Genomic DNA, 17654 nt, shown 5'->3' on the forward strand with positions numbered 1-17654 from the left:
GGAATCTGGTGTCAGTAAAGGTGACAACAAAGCTGTTGGATTGCTAAACAACATCCTTCAGGAGGATAAAAGCCCCTCCACTCCCAGACTGAGCTCTTGCCTGACTTTGGAGATACATGGCAGGCAGGGACAAGCAATAAGTTTGATTGGCAGCACAAGCTCAAGCATCTCCCACCAACGCTCTATAGCTGCAGTGTATACCAGTTACAAATGCCAAAGATCCTTAGACAGCATCTTCCAAACACACACACGAACAGGTTCAAAAACAGCTTAAACAGTTCTGAGGAAGGGTCACCGGACCCGAAACGTTAAATCTGTTTTTCCCTTCGCAGATGCTGCCAGACCTGCTGAGCTTTTCCAGCAACTTCCGTTTTTGTTTAAGAACAGCTTCTACCCACTGTTGTTAGGCTTCTGAATACCTCTTAAATTTCAAATCTAATGTTGATCTTGCTTTTTGCGCATCTGCACTGCAGTCTTAGCTTTGTAGTCCTCGCTTTGTTCGATCACATTATGGTCTTTGTACGCTATGATCTGCCTGTATTGCATGCAATACAATACTTTTTACTCTAATTTGGTGCCTGTGCCAATTATAAACCAAATTAAATCAAAATCATTTCCATCTGGAAGGACAAGGGCAGCAGATATATGGGAACACTATCCCCTGCAAGTTCAAACCACTCACCACCCTGATTTGGAAATATATTGTCCCTTCACTGTTGCCGGGTCAAAACCCTGGAATTCCCTCCCCAATAGCATTGTGGGTCAACCCAGAGCAGGTGGACTGCAGTGGTTCAAGAAGGCAGCTCGCCACCACCTTCTCAAGGGGTAACTAGGGCAATAAATGCTGGGTCAAGCCAGCGACGCCCATGTCTCACGAGTGAATTAAATTGCCCACGTCCTGAATGTAATATTTTGAATAACAGATACTGTCTCTATTGCTGTAAAATGTTGAGCAGACTGAGAATAACAGAAACTCTGTCCCCTTTAAGATTTGGATTATAGCCAAGCCCAAGGCAGCTGAGCCAATTCCCCGACTCTCCTTCAAACCTATTACTTACACCAGAAGCTGCTGCGTGCACCTGGAAGCAGCAGTTTGCTGGATTTATGCGGATAAGGTTCGCTTGCTTTGGCAGTTTGATGTGCTTTGCTTCTCTTCTCAGTAAACGAACAGGCAGAAAACTCAGCCATGTCCTCCTGGAAGGGAGAACTAAACAAAGCCATTAGATAGCGGGAGAGAATATTCAAAGCCGACGGACAATCAAATGCTGACTCACATTTGCCTTTCATTTGTCTGGAGCCCACAGGTGTCTGATCTCGAAGACCAAAAGGATAGGGGCAAGATCTGCCCATTAAGCCCATGCATGCACATATCAAGTGTATTAAAGCATTGATACGAGTTGAGCAATTTGGTAACAACTGTCAGAAATCTCCTTTTTGTAGGATACTTCACTCACAAACTGATGACATTTCAGCCCTCATTGGAGTTATGAAGTCATTGAGTCGTAGAGGTCTGCGGCACAGAAAACAGTCCTTCAGCTGATCGTGTCCAGAGCATGCAATAACAGTCACCTAATTGTACAAACCTCATTTTCCCACACATTGCCCATGGCCTTCCCACACTGTCTGAATGAAAATGGTTTTCCTCACATCCTCTCTAAACCTCCTGCCCCTCACCTTAAATCGATGGCCCCTGCTTATTTGTTGCTGCATCAAGGGGAAAGTTTCTCCCTGTCTATGCCACTGATCATTTTATGTGTCTTAATCTTGTCCCCTCTCAATCTCCTCCATTCTGAGGAAAACGGCTCCCTTCTGTCTAATCTCTCTTCATATCACACCTCATAGAATCATAAAACCCCTACAGTGTGGAAACAGGCCACTCGGCCCAACAAGTCCACACTGACCCTCAGAGCATCCCACCCAGACCCATCACCCACCTAACTTTCACACCCCTGAACACTGCTTGCAACTTTAGCCTGACAAATCCACCTAGCCTGCACATCTTTGGACTGTGGGAGGAAGCCGGAACACCCGGAGGAAACCCACGCAGACACGGGGAGAATGTGCAAGCTCCACACAGAGAGTCACCCGAGGCTGGAATCGAACCTGTGTCCCTGGCGCTGTGAGGCCGCAGTGCTAACCGCTGAGCCACCGTGCTGTGTCATCAGTTGCTTGTATCTATCTAATCTGATTGAAGATAGAGCAGTTCAGGGAAAATTGTTTTCACTTGTGAAAGAAACAATAATAAGAGTGCATTGAAATAAAGCAATGCACAACCAAGGAAAAGATGAAGTCACAAAAGACATTTTCACACAGCAGGTAGTTAGGGTCTGGAACACTGTTGGGCAGGAGGAACACAGCAGGTCAGACAGCAACAGGGGAGTAGGACAGTTGACATTTCAGGCCTAGACCTTAATACGGACTGGAGAGTCAACCCTTCATCGGGTCCTGATGAAGCTTCTAGGCCCAAAACATTGACTCCCCTGCACCTCTGATGCTGCCTGACCTGCTGTGTATCTCCAAGTCCACAACTCTAACTCCAACATCTGCAGTTCTTGCTATCTCCTAGGGCCTGGAAATGTGGTGGAGGCAAGTTCAGGAATGTTTTTTTGATGGTAATGATGCGGGAGAAAGGTGGAAGATTGGGATGAGACAGTAGAGTTGGGGTAGGCATGATGGGCTGAATGGCCTCCATAATAATTCTGCCATTGCATTCTCTCTTGTATCAATGCTGCACTGAGAATGGTACGAATCCTGAGGAAGGTTTACCCAACCCGAAGCATTATCTCCGATTTTTCATCGCAGATGCTGCTAGACCTGCTGAGCCTTTACAGCAATCTCTGTTCGCATATATGAATTCTTTACTCTTCAGAGCATGAAGTAAAAACTTTGCAATATCTTTCATGGCATCAGAATCCCCATGAAGAAGAGCATCTCCAAGATTCATGATCTTCCGTGAGAAAATATTTTGCCTTATCTGTGTTTAAAATGGATAACCACTAATTTTTTAAACAGTGACCCCTCATTCTAGATTTTCCCACAAGAGGATACATCCACCTGGTCAAGATCTTCAGGATCTAAAAGGTTACAATCGAATCTTACTGTTCTAAATTCCAGTTGATACATGCCCAGACCTTTCCTTATAAGACTACCCAACCATTCCAAGGATTAATGTGGTAAACTTGCTCTGAATTGCTTCCAATGCATTTCTTTAAATAAGGTGGTCAATACTGTATCCAAAACTCCAAATGTGGTCTTTCCAGTGTTCTGTATATCTGCAGTAAAATCTTCCTACCTCTATATTCAATTCTCCTTGTGATAAATGATAATATTCAATGAGCTGATATTCTATTAGAGTCATACAGTCATAGAGCCATACTTTATGGAAACAGACACTTCTGTCTGAACAGCCCATGCTGACCATAATCCCAAACTAAACTAATCCCTGCTGTTGCTTGGCGCATATCCATCCAAGCCTTTCCTCTTCATGTACTTACTTAAATGTCTTTTAAAAGTTGTACCTGTAACCACATCTATCAGGTCACCTGGAAGCTCATTCCACACATGAAACACTCTCTGTGTAAAATAATTGCCCCTCACATTTGTTTTAAAATCTTTCTCCCCTCGCATTAAAAATATGCCTCCTAAGCTTGAAATCCCCCAAGGCTAGCGAAAAAATATTTTGCTTATCGATATGCCTCATGATTTTATAAACTCTGTTTTGTTAGCTTGCTAATTACTTTTTGTATCTGTGCTCTAACTTTCTATTCATCCTGCAATGGGACACCCAGGTCCCTCTACACCTCAGAGTTCTGTAATTTGTCACCATTTCGTTAAGACGCCTCTCTATTTAATAATTTATCCTGCTGAAGTGGACAATGTCACACTTTCCCACATAATACCTGGATCTCCAGCTCTGTCTGTTACACTGCTGAGTGTGAAATATTTAACTTCTCCCTCTATCGTTCTGATTTTGAACTTTAGCTGCTGCTGATCCAGATACCTGGTCACTTCCTACGCTGAAGTGAGTGCCTTGTAAAACTCCTGCTTTCATAATGAATCTTTCATGAGCTCCATATTCTGCTGAACTCATAAAAAAAGGGCTTTAATTACAATCAGCTTGCTTGTGATTTTATAGAAAATATTTGGCTGTTTTTGTTTCTATGTAAACATTCCCTGCCTGTTCTAATGCCAAGACACACAGAACAAAATAGTATTAAGAACTATTAAGGCAATGGAAATGTAAAAAAAATGCAGCCTCTCCCTCTTAAAGGGCTCCGTTGCATATGAACCTTCAGCACATTCCAGTGGTCTAAGTGAAGCATACATTATGAATCACTCCTGAAAGGTCACACACAGTTTCAGTGAGGGAGCACTGACATAATGCAATCATAGAGCCACACAGCATGGAAATAGATCTTTGGACCAACTTGTCCACGCTGACCAGACATCCCAATCTGATCTAGCCCCATTTGCCAGCATTTGGCCAAATCCCTATAAACCCTTCCTATTCGTATACCCATCAAGAAGCCTTTTAAATGTAATTGTATCAGCCGCCCATCACATCCTCTGGTAGCTCATTCAACACACACCACCCGCTGTCTGCAAATGTCACCCCTTGGGTTTTTTTTTAAACCGTTCCCCTCTCACCTTAAACCTACACCCTGATAATAAAATGTGAGGCTGGATGAACACAGCAGGCCAAGCAACATCTCAGGAGCACAAAAGCTGATGTTTCGGGCCTAGACCAACCTACGCCCTCTAGTTTTGGACTCCTCCACCCGAGGAAAAAGGCCTTCGCTCGAATAGAATAGAATATTATATACTTTCTCGTCATTTGCACTCAAGTACAGGTATAAAATGTACAGTTAAAAGTTTGACAATGTTGCCCATTATTGTGACATCTTATGTGCAAGTGCCTAGGTACAAATGTTAGAGATAAAAACAGGAGTAAAAAAGAAAAGAAGTTACATTACTTTACAAAAATAAGACATAGTTAAAAGTGTAGTCATTACAGTCAGATAAACAAATTACCAATAAACATGAGATCACAGTAGCTCAGGCAGGGGCTCCCACACATGGTCTGACTCCTACCCCAGTCTGACAACCATCCCCACACCGGTCCCAGCCTCCAATCTGCTCCATACCGGCTCTTAGTTGCTCCAAGGCAAATTTTCTCTGGGACTTCCTCCCCCAACCCAGTCTCCACTCTGGGACTCCCTTCCCCATCCTGGTCTCCACTTCGGACTCCACTCCCTATCCCAGTCTCCGCTTCAGGGCTACTTTCTCAATTCCCAGTCTCCACTTCGGGGCCACCTTCCCCATTCCAGTGTCCCCTCAGGGATCTCCTTCCCCATGACGGTATACCCTCTGGGTACCCATTCCCCATCCCGGTCTCCACTCCGGGACTCCCGTCCTCAAACTGGTCTTTGCTCCTGGAGACTCTCCCCCAAGCCAGTCTCTGCTCCTGGACTCCCTTCTCCATCCCATTCTCCACTCCGGGACTCCCTTCCCCATCCTGGTCTCCACTTCGGACTCCTTTCTCTATCCCAGTCTCCGCTCCAGGGCTCTTTTCCCAATCTCAGTCTCCACTTCGGGGCCCCCTTCTCCATCCCAGTGTTCCCTCTGGGATCCCCATGGTGGTCTACTCTCTGGGTACCCCATCCCCATCCAGGTCTCTGCTCCAGGACTCATTTCCCCAAGTTGGTCTCCACTCCGGGACTCCCTTCTCCATCCCAGTCTCTGCTCCAGGCCTCCCTTCCCCAAACCGGTCTGTGCTCCGGAACTCCCTTCCCCAAACCGGTCTCTGCTCCGGAACTCCCTTCCCCAAACCGATCTCCACTCCAGGACTCCCTTCCCCAAACCAGTCTCTGCTCCGGGACTCTCTTCCCCAAGCTTGTTTCTGCTCCAGAGCTCCCTTCCCCAAACCGGTCTGCGCTCTGGGACTCTCTTCCCCAAGCTTGTCTCTGCTCCGGGACTTCCTTCCCCAAACCGGTCTCTGCTCTGGGGCTCCCAGCTTCATCCTGGTCTCTGCTCCGGAACTCCCTTCCTCAAACCAATCTCTGCTCCGGGACTGCCTTCCCCAAACCGGTCTCTGCTCCGGGACTACCTTCCCTATCCTGTTCTCTGCTCCGGGACTCCCTTCCCCAACCTTGACTCCGCTCCACGGCTCCCTTCCCCAAACCGGTCTCCGCTCCAGGGCTACCTTCCCCATCCTGTTCTCCGCTCCAGAACTCCCTTCTCCATTACAGTCTCCGCTCCGGGACTCCCTTCTCCAAGCCTGTCTCCGCTCCAGGACTCCCTTCTCCATTACAGTCTCCGCTCCGGGACTCCCTTCCCCAAGCCTGTCTCTGCTCCAGGACTCCCTTCTCCGTTACAGTCTCCGCTCCGGGACTCTGTTCCCCATCCTGGTCTCCGCTCTGGGACTCTGTTCCCCAAGCTCGTCTCTGCTGCGGGACTCTCTTCTCCATCCCAGTCTCCACTCCGGAACTCCCTTCCCCAAACCGGTCTCTGCTCCAGAGCTCCCTTCCCCAAACCGGTCTGCACTCCGGGACTCTCTTCCCCAAGCTTGTCTCTGCTCCGGAACTCCCTTCCTCAAACCAATCCCTGCTCCGGGACTACCTTCCCCATTCTGTTCTCTGCTCTGGGACTCCCTTCCCCAACCTTGTCTCCGCTCCAGTACTCCCTTCCCCAAACCGGTCTCCGCTCCAGGACTACCTTCCCCATCCTGTTCTCCGCTCCAGAACTCCCTTCTCCATTACAGTCTCCGCTCCGGGACTCTGTTCCCCATCCTGGTCTCCGCTCCGGGGCCCCCTTCCCCAAGCTTGTCTCTGCTCCGGAACTCCCTTCCCCAAACCGGTCTGCGCTCCGGGACTCTCTTCCCCAAGCTTGTCTCTGCTCCGGGACTCCCTTCCCCAAGCCTGTCTCCGCTCTGGGACTCCCTTCCCCAAACCAGTCTCCGCTCCGGGACTCCCTTCCCCAAACCAGTCTCCGCTCCGAGACTCCCTTCCCCAAGCCTGTCTCCACTCCGGGACTCCCTTCCACAAGCTTGTCTTTGCTCCGGGCCTGCTTCCTTGCACCTCTGGCATTCCCCTTTGGGCCTGGCCAGCTCTTCCATTTCCCTCCAGGCAAGTTGCAGCCATTAGTTGAGAAAATTGCAGGAAAGAAGAAAGACAAAAAAAAACACAGGAAAAGAAAGTGAAAAGAACGTGCGGAGCCGAGGAGCTGGGGGCTGGAATGTCTGACTGCCACCATTTGTCTGTCTCCCACATAGGCTACGTACCCTACCCACAACCCTGATGTCAATGTTTCAGGACTCATAATGCTGAATAACTAGGAGATTGGGAATTTGAATCTGGTTAAATTGAAAAAGACTCATGAAGCTGCCTTCTTTTATTCTCTGAAAGGGCATGGGCATCACTGGCTTTCTGTCTCTAGTTGGCCATGTCATCTTACATAAACATCAACTGGTTCACCAGTACAATTTTACAGAAATAATTACCCATCTTTTCCACGTCTAGACCAAGTCACAAATCTTTCTTTGAATGGAGCTTCCAACCCTGAGGATACTACCACCTCGATCCAGATCAGCCGATATATGAGAACATCACTATCCACAAATACGTTTCAATATGCATGCATTCTGGCTTGGAAATATATCGCTGCCCCTTCACTGTCACCGGTCCAAATTCCAGGAACTCTCTCCCTAACATCACAGTGAATCTACCCACACCATATGGACTGCAGTGTTTAGTAGAACCCCCACAATATGGAAGCAGACTTTTTGGCTCATTGAGGCCACATTGACCCGCCAAAGAGCATCCCACCCAGACCCACACCCCATTCCATTCCCATAACCCTACAGTTCCAATGGTCATTCCATCCAGCCTGCACATCCCTGAACACTATGTGTAATTTAGCATGGCCATTCCACCTAGCCAGCACATCTTTGGACTGTTTGAGGAAACCGGAGCACCCGGAGGAAACAAACGCAGTCATGGGGGGAATGTGCAAACCGAGCGTGGAATCGAACACAGGTCCCTGGTGCTGTGAGGCAGCACTGAGCCAGCTCAGGAATATGGCGCACCATCACCTTTCATGGGCGAGGATAGACAACAACTGTTGGCCTAGTGAGTAATATTCACGTCCCATGAAAGAATTTAAAAAGAACATGACTCCATTGTGGGATTTGATTCAAACATACAGCTGGATATTCTGATCTCGACATAGCCTTCTTGTATGATTCTGCTACATTTCTCACCCCATTGCCCATGTTGCTCAGGCCCCTACAAGATTCTACCCAATATTTTGAGTCTGATATGATTCTTTTGAAACACCTTACTGTCATACGTTCTGAAGAACTCTGAAGGAGAGTCCTGTTGGGGCTGAAGTATTAACTCCTGATTCTGTCTCTCTATTGATGCTGAACTTCTCCAGCATTATCTGTTTTAGCTCAGGTCTCCTGTAATAATGTACCTTTATTTATCCATTTTATGAGTGTCTATATTGTGTTATCAACAGATTTAACCATCCCCTTTTCCAGGCATATTGCATTCATATTGGGTGTCAAAAACAAGCCCTTCGATGTTGGAGGGAAATCTGTTGTAATGTTTGTTACTGCATATTCCCTCTCAACAAGCACAGTGCCCAAAAAAGCAGCTCCACTAATTACTGGGAATATCTTACCTTTCACACATCCTAGCATTACCTTGACTCTGCACAATCTCCAATCTCTTCCTACAGTAACCTTTCTCACCATTGATCAGAGCTCCTGAAATGGTTGGCTCAGAGTAGGATCTTGCAGCCGCTCCTGAGTTTCAGGCTTATTTCTCGATTTGCTTTTAGACTTTGTATGTTTATTTCAATAAGAAATGTTTGAAGGGATGTGGGCCAGGAGCAGGCAGGTGGGACTGATTTAGTTTGGGATTGTGTTCTGTGTGATCTGTTTTCGTGCTGTATGACTCTATGACTCAATGGCTTCACAAGGTTGAATCACAACCCCCAGGTGGCATCATGAGCTGAAGCTCTGGGGCGGCTGAGGCAGTGATGATCATCATGAATGCTAAGTAAGCTCTAAGAGCTGTGCTCTCGATCCTTCAGGCTTCATCTCTCCCAACCTCTCCTACGTGACTCCCAGCCCCCACTGACTGCTAGGGACCATTTCCAAGCCTTGATCACAGGGTCATAGTAGGAAAATCTTTGGGAAGTGATGCTTATAGGCATTGAAATCTCATGATCATGCTGTTGAGTGTTTCCCTCAGTATTAAAGTCTTCTGGTCACTTGCAGTCCTGTTGTGGTTGCTTTTGATTTGTTAGAGTGGAGTCAACATTTCTGAATCAACCTGTTCAGGGAGGTTATTACACACCTCTGGAGCACACTGGACTTAAATGTGGGCCTGTCTCCTGGCTCAGAGGTAAGGACTATACTGCTACACCACAAGTGCTCTTTCTAGCATGATGTAAGATACTTGATTTTGATTGAGACGCCTGTCATCTGGCACTCCCTCATTAACCTCCTTGAAGAAGATAACCAGGGGGAGGTGAATAATGATGGTGGGTCGGACGTATGAGGAGAGATTGACTAGGTTGGGATTGTTTTCGCTGGAGTTCAGACGAATGAGACTTATAAAATTCTAACAGGACTGGAGAGGGTAGATGCAGGGAGGATGTTCCTGATGGTGGGTGTGTCCAGAACCAGCGGTCACAGACTAAGGATTTAGGGTAGATGATGAGGAGACATTTCTTTGCCCAAAGGGTGGTGAGCCTGTGGAATTCATTACCACAGGAAGTAGTTGATGCCAAAACATTAAATGTATTCAAGAGGTAGCTGGATATAGCACTTTGGGTGAATGGGATCAAAGTTTATGGGGAGAAAGCAGGATTAGACTATTGAGTTGGTCAATCAGCCATGATCATGAAGTATGGTGGAGCAGGCTGGAAGGGCTGAGTGGTCTCCTCCCGCTCCTTTCTTCGATGTTTCTATGTCTCGTGGTGGCATGGCTTGTCTGGCCCAGCCTAGGGATCCTTTAGCGAGCTTTGGTGGCTGTTTTCCCTGGCGTTGGTCTGGGCCTCATTGCAATGGCCCCAGTCAGTCTGTGACACGACTCAGCTTTTCTCCAGCACCATGATGGTCCTGGCCTCAGATTCCAATGGGGGAGTCTGCTCCTCAAGCTCAGAGCTGTGAAATGGGCTCAGTGTGTTAGCCTTAAATTCTCTTTAGTTAACATTTCTTTTTTAAATTCTTTGTTTAATCATAGCGGAAGGGCTGTTATTCTAAACTTTTATTTCTTCACTTACATAATTTATTACTGTTATTTTGTACTTCTGAAGATCTGCAATGTTGGACATTTTATTTCAGTATTTTAAATTTTCTTTTCCTTTGTACTCTGCAATCTGTGCCGAGGTACCTTTGTAACTAAGATGGCTTCGTGAGTTTGCACTCGTGGTAGGACACGTGACAATAAATCTCATATAAATGCAATTTTATCGTCTCTTAGATGGGTACCAGCTGCACCCAGGCTTAATGATCTCCAGCTTCATGAAAACGTTCTCATCATTAAATGGGCATTTGTCCCCTGAACCAGTTGCAGTATCTACCACATTAATGCCAAACATTCCCAACCGTGAAAACCTTTCCTAAAAAATAAGCCATGCAACTCTTTCTAATTCTTTTGGTCTCATAATTTCAGGCCTAACGGCACCTCATTGTTTCTTCAATACCTTACATTTCTTTTATTATTTGGGATGTGGCAAGACCAGCATTTGTTGCCCAGAGGGCAAGAGTCAACAGGAAACTGCAATCCTGTGGGTCTGGAGTCATGTGTAAATCAGCAGGTTTTCTTAATAACATTTGTGAACCAGGTGGGTTTTTAAGCAACAATTAACCATGACTACCATTAGGATCAGCTGTCTGTTTTAGATGTTATCAAATTCAAATTTCAGCATCTCTTATAGAGATAGTAGGAAGTGCCAATGCTGGAGTCTGAGGTAACACAGTGTGGAGCAGAAGATCGCAGCCAGGCCTTGCAGCATCAGAGGAGCAGGAAAGCTGACATTTCAAGTCGGGATCCTTCTGAAACCCGGCTCCTGACCCAAAACATCAGATTTCCTGCTCCTCTGATACTGCCTTGCCTGCTGTGTTCCTCTAGCTCCATACTGTGTTACCTCGGCATCTGCTACGGTAGGATTTATCCCCAGTTGTTCAGGCATTTGTTGCAGGAAGCGTTAATTAAGTGACGTTACCACCCCACAATTGCCTTACCAACCATTCCCCGTAATGTACACCATTATTTCCAATTCACATTTTTTCCCTTTATCGGCCCTGATTAATGATCTCAGTTGCTTCAACACTCCTATACTATAGCATACAAGCTTCCTCCTTTCCACTTAGAAAGATACAGCATTGAAAGGGGGCCATTCTGTCCATGTGCTTTCGCTAACTCTTTGAAAGAGCTATTGCATTCTTTCCTGATGGCCATGCAAATTCTTCCCTTTGTTGAGGTGAATAGCAAGGGCCAATGTTGTAGAGCATAACCAAGGGATTAACCAAAAATATTGTTAGGGTAATACAGGCCAATATTTGCTGTCGTTTCAAGGAAAAACTTAGATAGAGATCTGGTAGAGATTAAGGGTTTTAAGAAACAAGATTTTATGTGGGAATTGATTTTAAGCTTCAGAACAGTCAGGAGCAGCCAGATTGACCATAGTGGTTAGTTCAGATTTTATGTTCACATATGCAAGGCAGCTATTCTGTTTTTCACCAGGAAAGAAAATTTCTTTTAAAGACAAGATGAAAAAGCAAAAAGCGAGGCTGTGGCAGAATTCCTGTGCAGAAAAAAAGTGTGAAGTCTTAGTTTATCTTCATTCTTGAATAGTCTGTTGCACAGATGATGAGGGAATGTGTAGTCACCCGAAACCATACATTAAGTATGGCACTTCTATCACCACTTTGCTATTTGGATGCGGATGGGATATTTTTCGCTTTATTCTCCATTACATGCTTTGATGTTGGAAACACTGGAAATGACAGGCAGTTAATAAAATGGAAAGCTTTCCAGGTCAGAGTTGCAAACTGTATTTAACTCTTCTGGCAATCAACTCATCCCAAAGACAATAGCGTTCTTCTTCAATTCCCATGTTCCCAATATTTCAGAGAAAGAAAGATTCATAAATGCAGCCCTGGATTTCTGGATTGTCAAATTAAGAGTCTCAAATGATATATTGATGATTGTCCCATGTACCGAGGTACAGTGAATAGCTTGTTTTTCATGCTGCACAGGCAGATTGCACCATCTTATCTCAAACTCACTTCAGTTTCCTACCTACTCCCAATAACCCTTCAACTCATTTTAAATTAAAAACCTGTCTATCTCCAGCACCCACCTGACTCTGGGGAAGTGAATTCCACAGATTGACGACCCTTTGACAGACATAACTTCTCCTCATGAGACATGAGATATCTTTAGCAAACATAGGCAAGGAAAATCCCAAAGCCTTTTATTCATACATAAAGAGCAAGAGGGTAACTAGAGAAAGGATTGATTCACTGAAGAACAAAGAAGGAGAGTTATGCGTCTAGTCAGAGAAAATGGCTGACATTCTTAACGAGTACTTTGTATCTTGGGTATCCTAAATGGCATTAAGGTGGATAGGTCCCCTGGTCTGGATGGGATCTATCCCAGGTTGTTGAGAGAAGCGAGGGAGGAAATAGCCGGGGCATTAACAGATATCTTTGCAGCATCCTTAAACATGGATGAGGTCCAAGAGGACTGGAGAATTGCAAATGTTGTCCCCTTGTTTAAGAAGGGTAGCAAGGATAATCCAGGTATTTATTGACCGGTGAGCCTGATGTCAGTGGTAGGGAAGCTCTTGGAGAAGATTCTGAGGGATAGGACCTATTCCCATTTGGAAGAAAATGGGCTTATCAGTGATAGGCAACATGGTTTTGTGAAGGGAAGGTCATGTCTATCCAACCTAATAGGATTCTTTGAGGACGTGACAAAGTTGATTGATGAGGAAAAGGCTGTAGATGTCATATACATGGGCTTCAGTAAGGCGTTTGATAAGGTTCCACACGGCAGGCTGATGGGGAAGTGAAGTCACATGGGGTCCAGGGTGTGCTAGCTAGATGGATAAAAAACTGGCTAGGCAACAGGAGACAGAGAGTAGTAGTGGAAAGGGGTTTCTCAAATTGGAGACCTGTGACCAGTGGTGTTCCACAGGGATCTGTGCTGGGACCACTGTTGTTTGTGATATATGTAAATGATTTGGAGGAAGGTGTAGGTGGTCTGATCAGCAAGTTTGCAGATGACACTAAGATTGGTGGAGTAGCAGATAGTGAAGGGGACTGTCAGAGATTACAGCAGAATATCGATTGATTGGAGAGTTGGGCAGATAAATGGCAGATGGAGTTCAATCGGGGAAAATGCGAGGTGATGCATTTTGGAAGATCCAATTCAAGGGCGAACTATACACTAAATGGAAAAGTCCTGGGGAAAATTGATGTACAGAGAGATCTGGGTGTTCAAGTCCATTCTTCCCCGAAGGTGGCAACGCAGGTCGATAGGGTGGTCAAGAAGGCATACGGCATGCTTTCCTTCATTGGGCGGGGTATTGAGTACAAGAGGTGGCAGGTCATGTTACAGTTGTATAAGACTTTGGTTCGGCCACATTTGGAGTACTGTGTACAGTTCTGGTCGCCACATTACCAAAAGGATATGGATGTTTTGGAGAGAGTACAGAGGAGGTTCACCAGGATGTTGCCTGGTATGGAGGGTGCTAGCTATGAAGAAAGATTGAGTAGATTAGGATTATTTTCATTAGAAAGATGAAGATTGAGGGTGGACCTGATTGAGGTCTACAAAATCATAAGGGGTATAAACAGGGTAGATAGCAAAAAGCTTTTTCCCAGAGTGGGGGACTCAATTACTAGGGGTCATGAGTTCAAAGTGAGAGGAGGAAAGTTTAAGGGAGATATGCGTGCAAAGTTCTTTACACAGAGGTGGTGGGTGCCTGGAACGCGTTGCTAGTGGAGGTGGTAGATGCAGACATGATAGTATCTTTTAAGATGTACCTGGGCAGGTACATAGGTGGGCAGGGAGCAAAGGGATACAGATGCTCAGAAAATAGTTGACAGGTTTGGACAAAGGATCTTGATCGGCGCAGGCTTGGAGGGCCAAAGGGCCTGTTCCTGTGCTCTAATTTTCTTTGTTCTTTGTTCTTTGTTCATCTCTATGTTAAATCTGCTACCCCTTATCAGATAATTATGATCTTTCATTCTAGATCGCTTCACATCCCCTCACTGTGTCTACTTTGTCAATACCCTTTAGCTTCTTATGGATCTCCTCAATTAGATCTCCTCTAATTTTGCTAAACACCAGAGAGTACAGGCCTAAACTGCTCAATCTCTCTTACTAAAACACACCCCTCATCTCTAGAATCAATTCAGTCAACCTCTTCTGAACTGCTTCTGATGCAACTACATCTTTTTGCAAAGGGATAAAAGTGGTTTGCGATATTCCATGTGTGATTTCACCAATGCCTTGTACAGTTGCAATGCTTCCCTACTTTTATACTCTATTCCTTTCGCAATAAAATTCTATTTGCCTTCATTATTATCTGCTGTACGTATGTAGTAGTTTTCATGTATCGGGTAACCTGGATCCCTCTGCACTGAAGCACTCTGAGGTTTCTCTCTATTAAGATACTGAGTTTTGCCTTTCCATTCCTCCAATCAAAATGGATAACCTCCCACTTATCCATGTTAAATTCCATCAGCTAAATTTTGGCCCATTCACTTGAAGCTATCCACATTCATTTGTAAATTACATGTTTGTTTATTATACCTTACTTTCCCACCTGTTTTAGTGTCATCTGCAATTAAGTGTTTCACAATAATAATGTAAGAGAGAAGTCCACCTGCTCTTCTTCGCATTGTAGTTTGGGATAGCTTATGTCCACCCAGGAGGGAAGGTGAAGGTGGGTTACAATCCCACCCAAAAGGCAGTCCCTCTGACCATGCAAGATAAAAAGGTCTGGAGCAGCATCAGAGGAGCAGGAAAGCTGATGTTTCAGGTCTGGACCCTTCTTCAGAAATGGGGGAAGGGGAGGGGGTTCTGAAATAAATAGGGAGAGAGAGGGAGGCAGATAGAAGATGGACAGAGGAGAGGATAGGTGGAGAGGAGACAGACAGGCCAAAGAAGCGGGGATGGAGCCAGTAAAGGTGAGTGTAGGTGGGGAGGGAGGGAGGAGATAGGTCAATCCAGGGAGGACGGACAGGTCAAGGCGGGCAGGAATGGAGTCAGTAAAGGTGAGTGTAGGTGGGGAGGGAGGGAGGAGATAGGTCAATCCAGGGAGGGCAGACAGGTCAAGGCGGGCAGGAATGGAGCCAGTAAAGGTGAGTGTAGGTGGGGAGATAGCTCTGTTTTGATTTGACTTGTTATTGTCATATCAACCCAGGTACAGTGAAAAGTTTTGTTTTGAGTGCAGTGCAGGCAAATCATACCTTACAAAGTGCATTAGGGTAACAGAACAGTTAAAGATGCAATATTATGGCTTCAGGGAAGCTGCTTAAAGAGTAAGAACACCATTAAATTCACATTTTGAGAGGTCTTTTCAGAAGTCTGATAGCAGTGGGAAAGAATCTCTTCTTGAACATGTTTGTACATGTGTTTAAGCTTTGGTACCTTCGGCCTGACAAAAGAGTTTGGAAGAGATTATAACCAGGGTGGGACATCTTTAATTATGTTGGCTGCCTCCCTGAGGCAGTGAGAAGTGTAGGTGGAGTCAATGGATGGAAGGCTTGTTTGTGTGATGGACTCTCATTTCAACACTGGGTCATTAGCCTGTATCTTTACCTCAAGACTCTGGATAGCACTTGAGCCCACCATCATCTGAAACCAAAGCAAATATGTTACCCACTCACACAGGGTTTATTACAAGCAATTTCATAACAAATTTTGATGGAGCCCACAGTCTCCGGGTTACCAGTCCAGAATGACAGGAGGACCATGGAACAGTTTTCTAAATTATTGTTGTTATTGATAAAAATATCCCATCCAAGAAGGGAAAGCGAAGGCAGATTTGGACTAACTGGATCTCTCTTTCAAAGAAACGCCACACAAACAATGGACCAAACAGTGTTTATGGCATGACAGACAATTCTACGAGAAGGCAAAGAGTTGTATTATTTCCGAAGTCCAAGCAATGAGTTAATTACCATATTTTCTCTGCAAATATTTTGACCATATTCATCTTCATTTTTTAGTAACTCAAACCATTCAATAAATGCCTTTTTTCTTCAGCCAATTCCATTTGAATTTATTTTTTTTTCTCTTGCCCCAGCTGTTTTTAACAATTTTCTGGCATGCTGATTGATCTTGTCTCAGACTATTCCCAGTGCCGCCCTTCAAGTGACAGCTAGTGGGTGCGTGAGAAACTCTTCAATGAAGTCTGGAGTCCAATATTTCTTGCCTATCCACATCAATGTAGCAAGTGGCATCATGCCAGCTGGAAAACGATACTTTCTTTGTGTCCACCATATTGGTTAGTGATTGCAAAGTGGATCCTGTATGCTAGATTCAATGAGGCATTAGAGTTTTTACATTTGAATGTTATAAGATTAGAAGCGAGTGTTTTCTCCTACAATATTGCAGAGTACAATAAAATAGTGACACAAAAGAGGTCAATGGATATAATGGAGAATCCTAGATCAAAACGAGTATTGATGAGGCAGGGCATTACTGAGGAGAATTGACCCTGGATTAATCAATGGATCCAATGATTTTCACTTCCACTCCAGGTGCTGAAATCTTCACCTATGTCTTTTGTTACCTCAGTTTTCAATCATTTCAATACTTCAGCCAATTTGCCAGAAACAGGGTCCCACAATCTGTACAAAAATGAAGTTGTTAGAAAAGCTCAGCAGGTTTGGCAGCATCTGTGAAGACAAAAAAAACAGAGTTAACATTTCAGGACAGGCGACCCTTCCTCAGAATCTCCCACAATCTGTAATTCAATCCTTGACCAGGGAACCTGCTGATAAAGGAGAAATGGTTCCTGGAGTAAGAAACTTCAATTATGAGGATAGGTTGAAGAAATTGGGAACGTTTTTATTGGAGAGAAGAAGATGGAGAGGAGATTGAATGAAGATTTTCATAATCATGAGCAGTTTGGATACAGTAGACAGGTTAAAACTCTTTCTACTTATAAAAGGAATAAAGATGAAAGAGCATAGATTTAAAGGGATGTGCAAGTGAAACAAGGGTGACGTGAGAAAAAACAAACGTTCACTCAGTGCATGGTTAGGATGTAGTTTGCACTGCGTGGAAATGTGGTGGAGCAGTTTCAACTGAGGCATTTGAAAAGGGCATTAGATGATTATTTGGTTAGAGTGCTGCAATACGGGGAGAAGGCAGGAGATTGGCATTAGGGAATAGAACTGGTCCAAGTATGATGTACTGAATGGTCTCTTTCTGCATCATAATAATACTGTGATTCTGAAATGCTTTGACCGGGAACCCCTTTTACTTCTTCAAAGGTTGTCTGTTGATAGGACAGGTAAGGTCTCAATTTCATACATAACCTGAGGAGATGAGGCTCACCTCAGAGTTGCATAGCAGTTTTATCCTTAACTGCATGAGCATAACACTCAGATTCTC

The sequence above is a fragment of the Stegostoma tigrinum genome, chromosome 9, assembly GCF_030684315.1.
Source record: "Stegostoma tigrinum isolate sSteTig4 chromosome 9, sSteTig4.hap1, whole genome shotgun sequence".
Taxonomy (NCBI): Eukaryota; Metazoa; Chordata; class Chondrichthyes; order Orectolobiformes; family Stegostomatidae; genus Stegostoma; species Stegostoma tigrinum.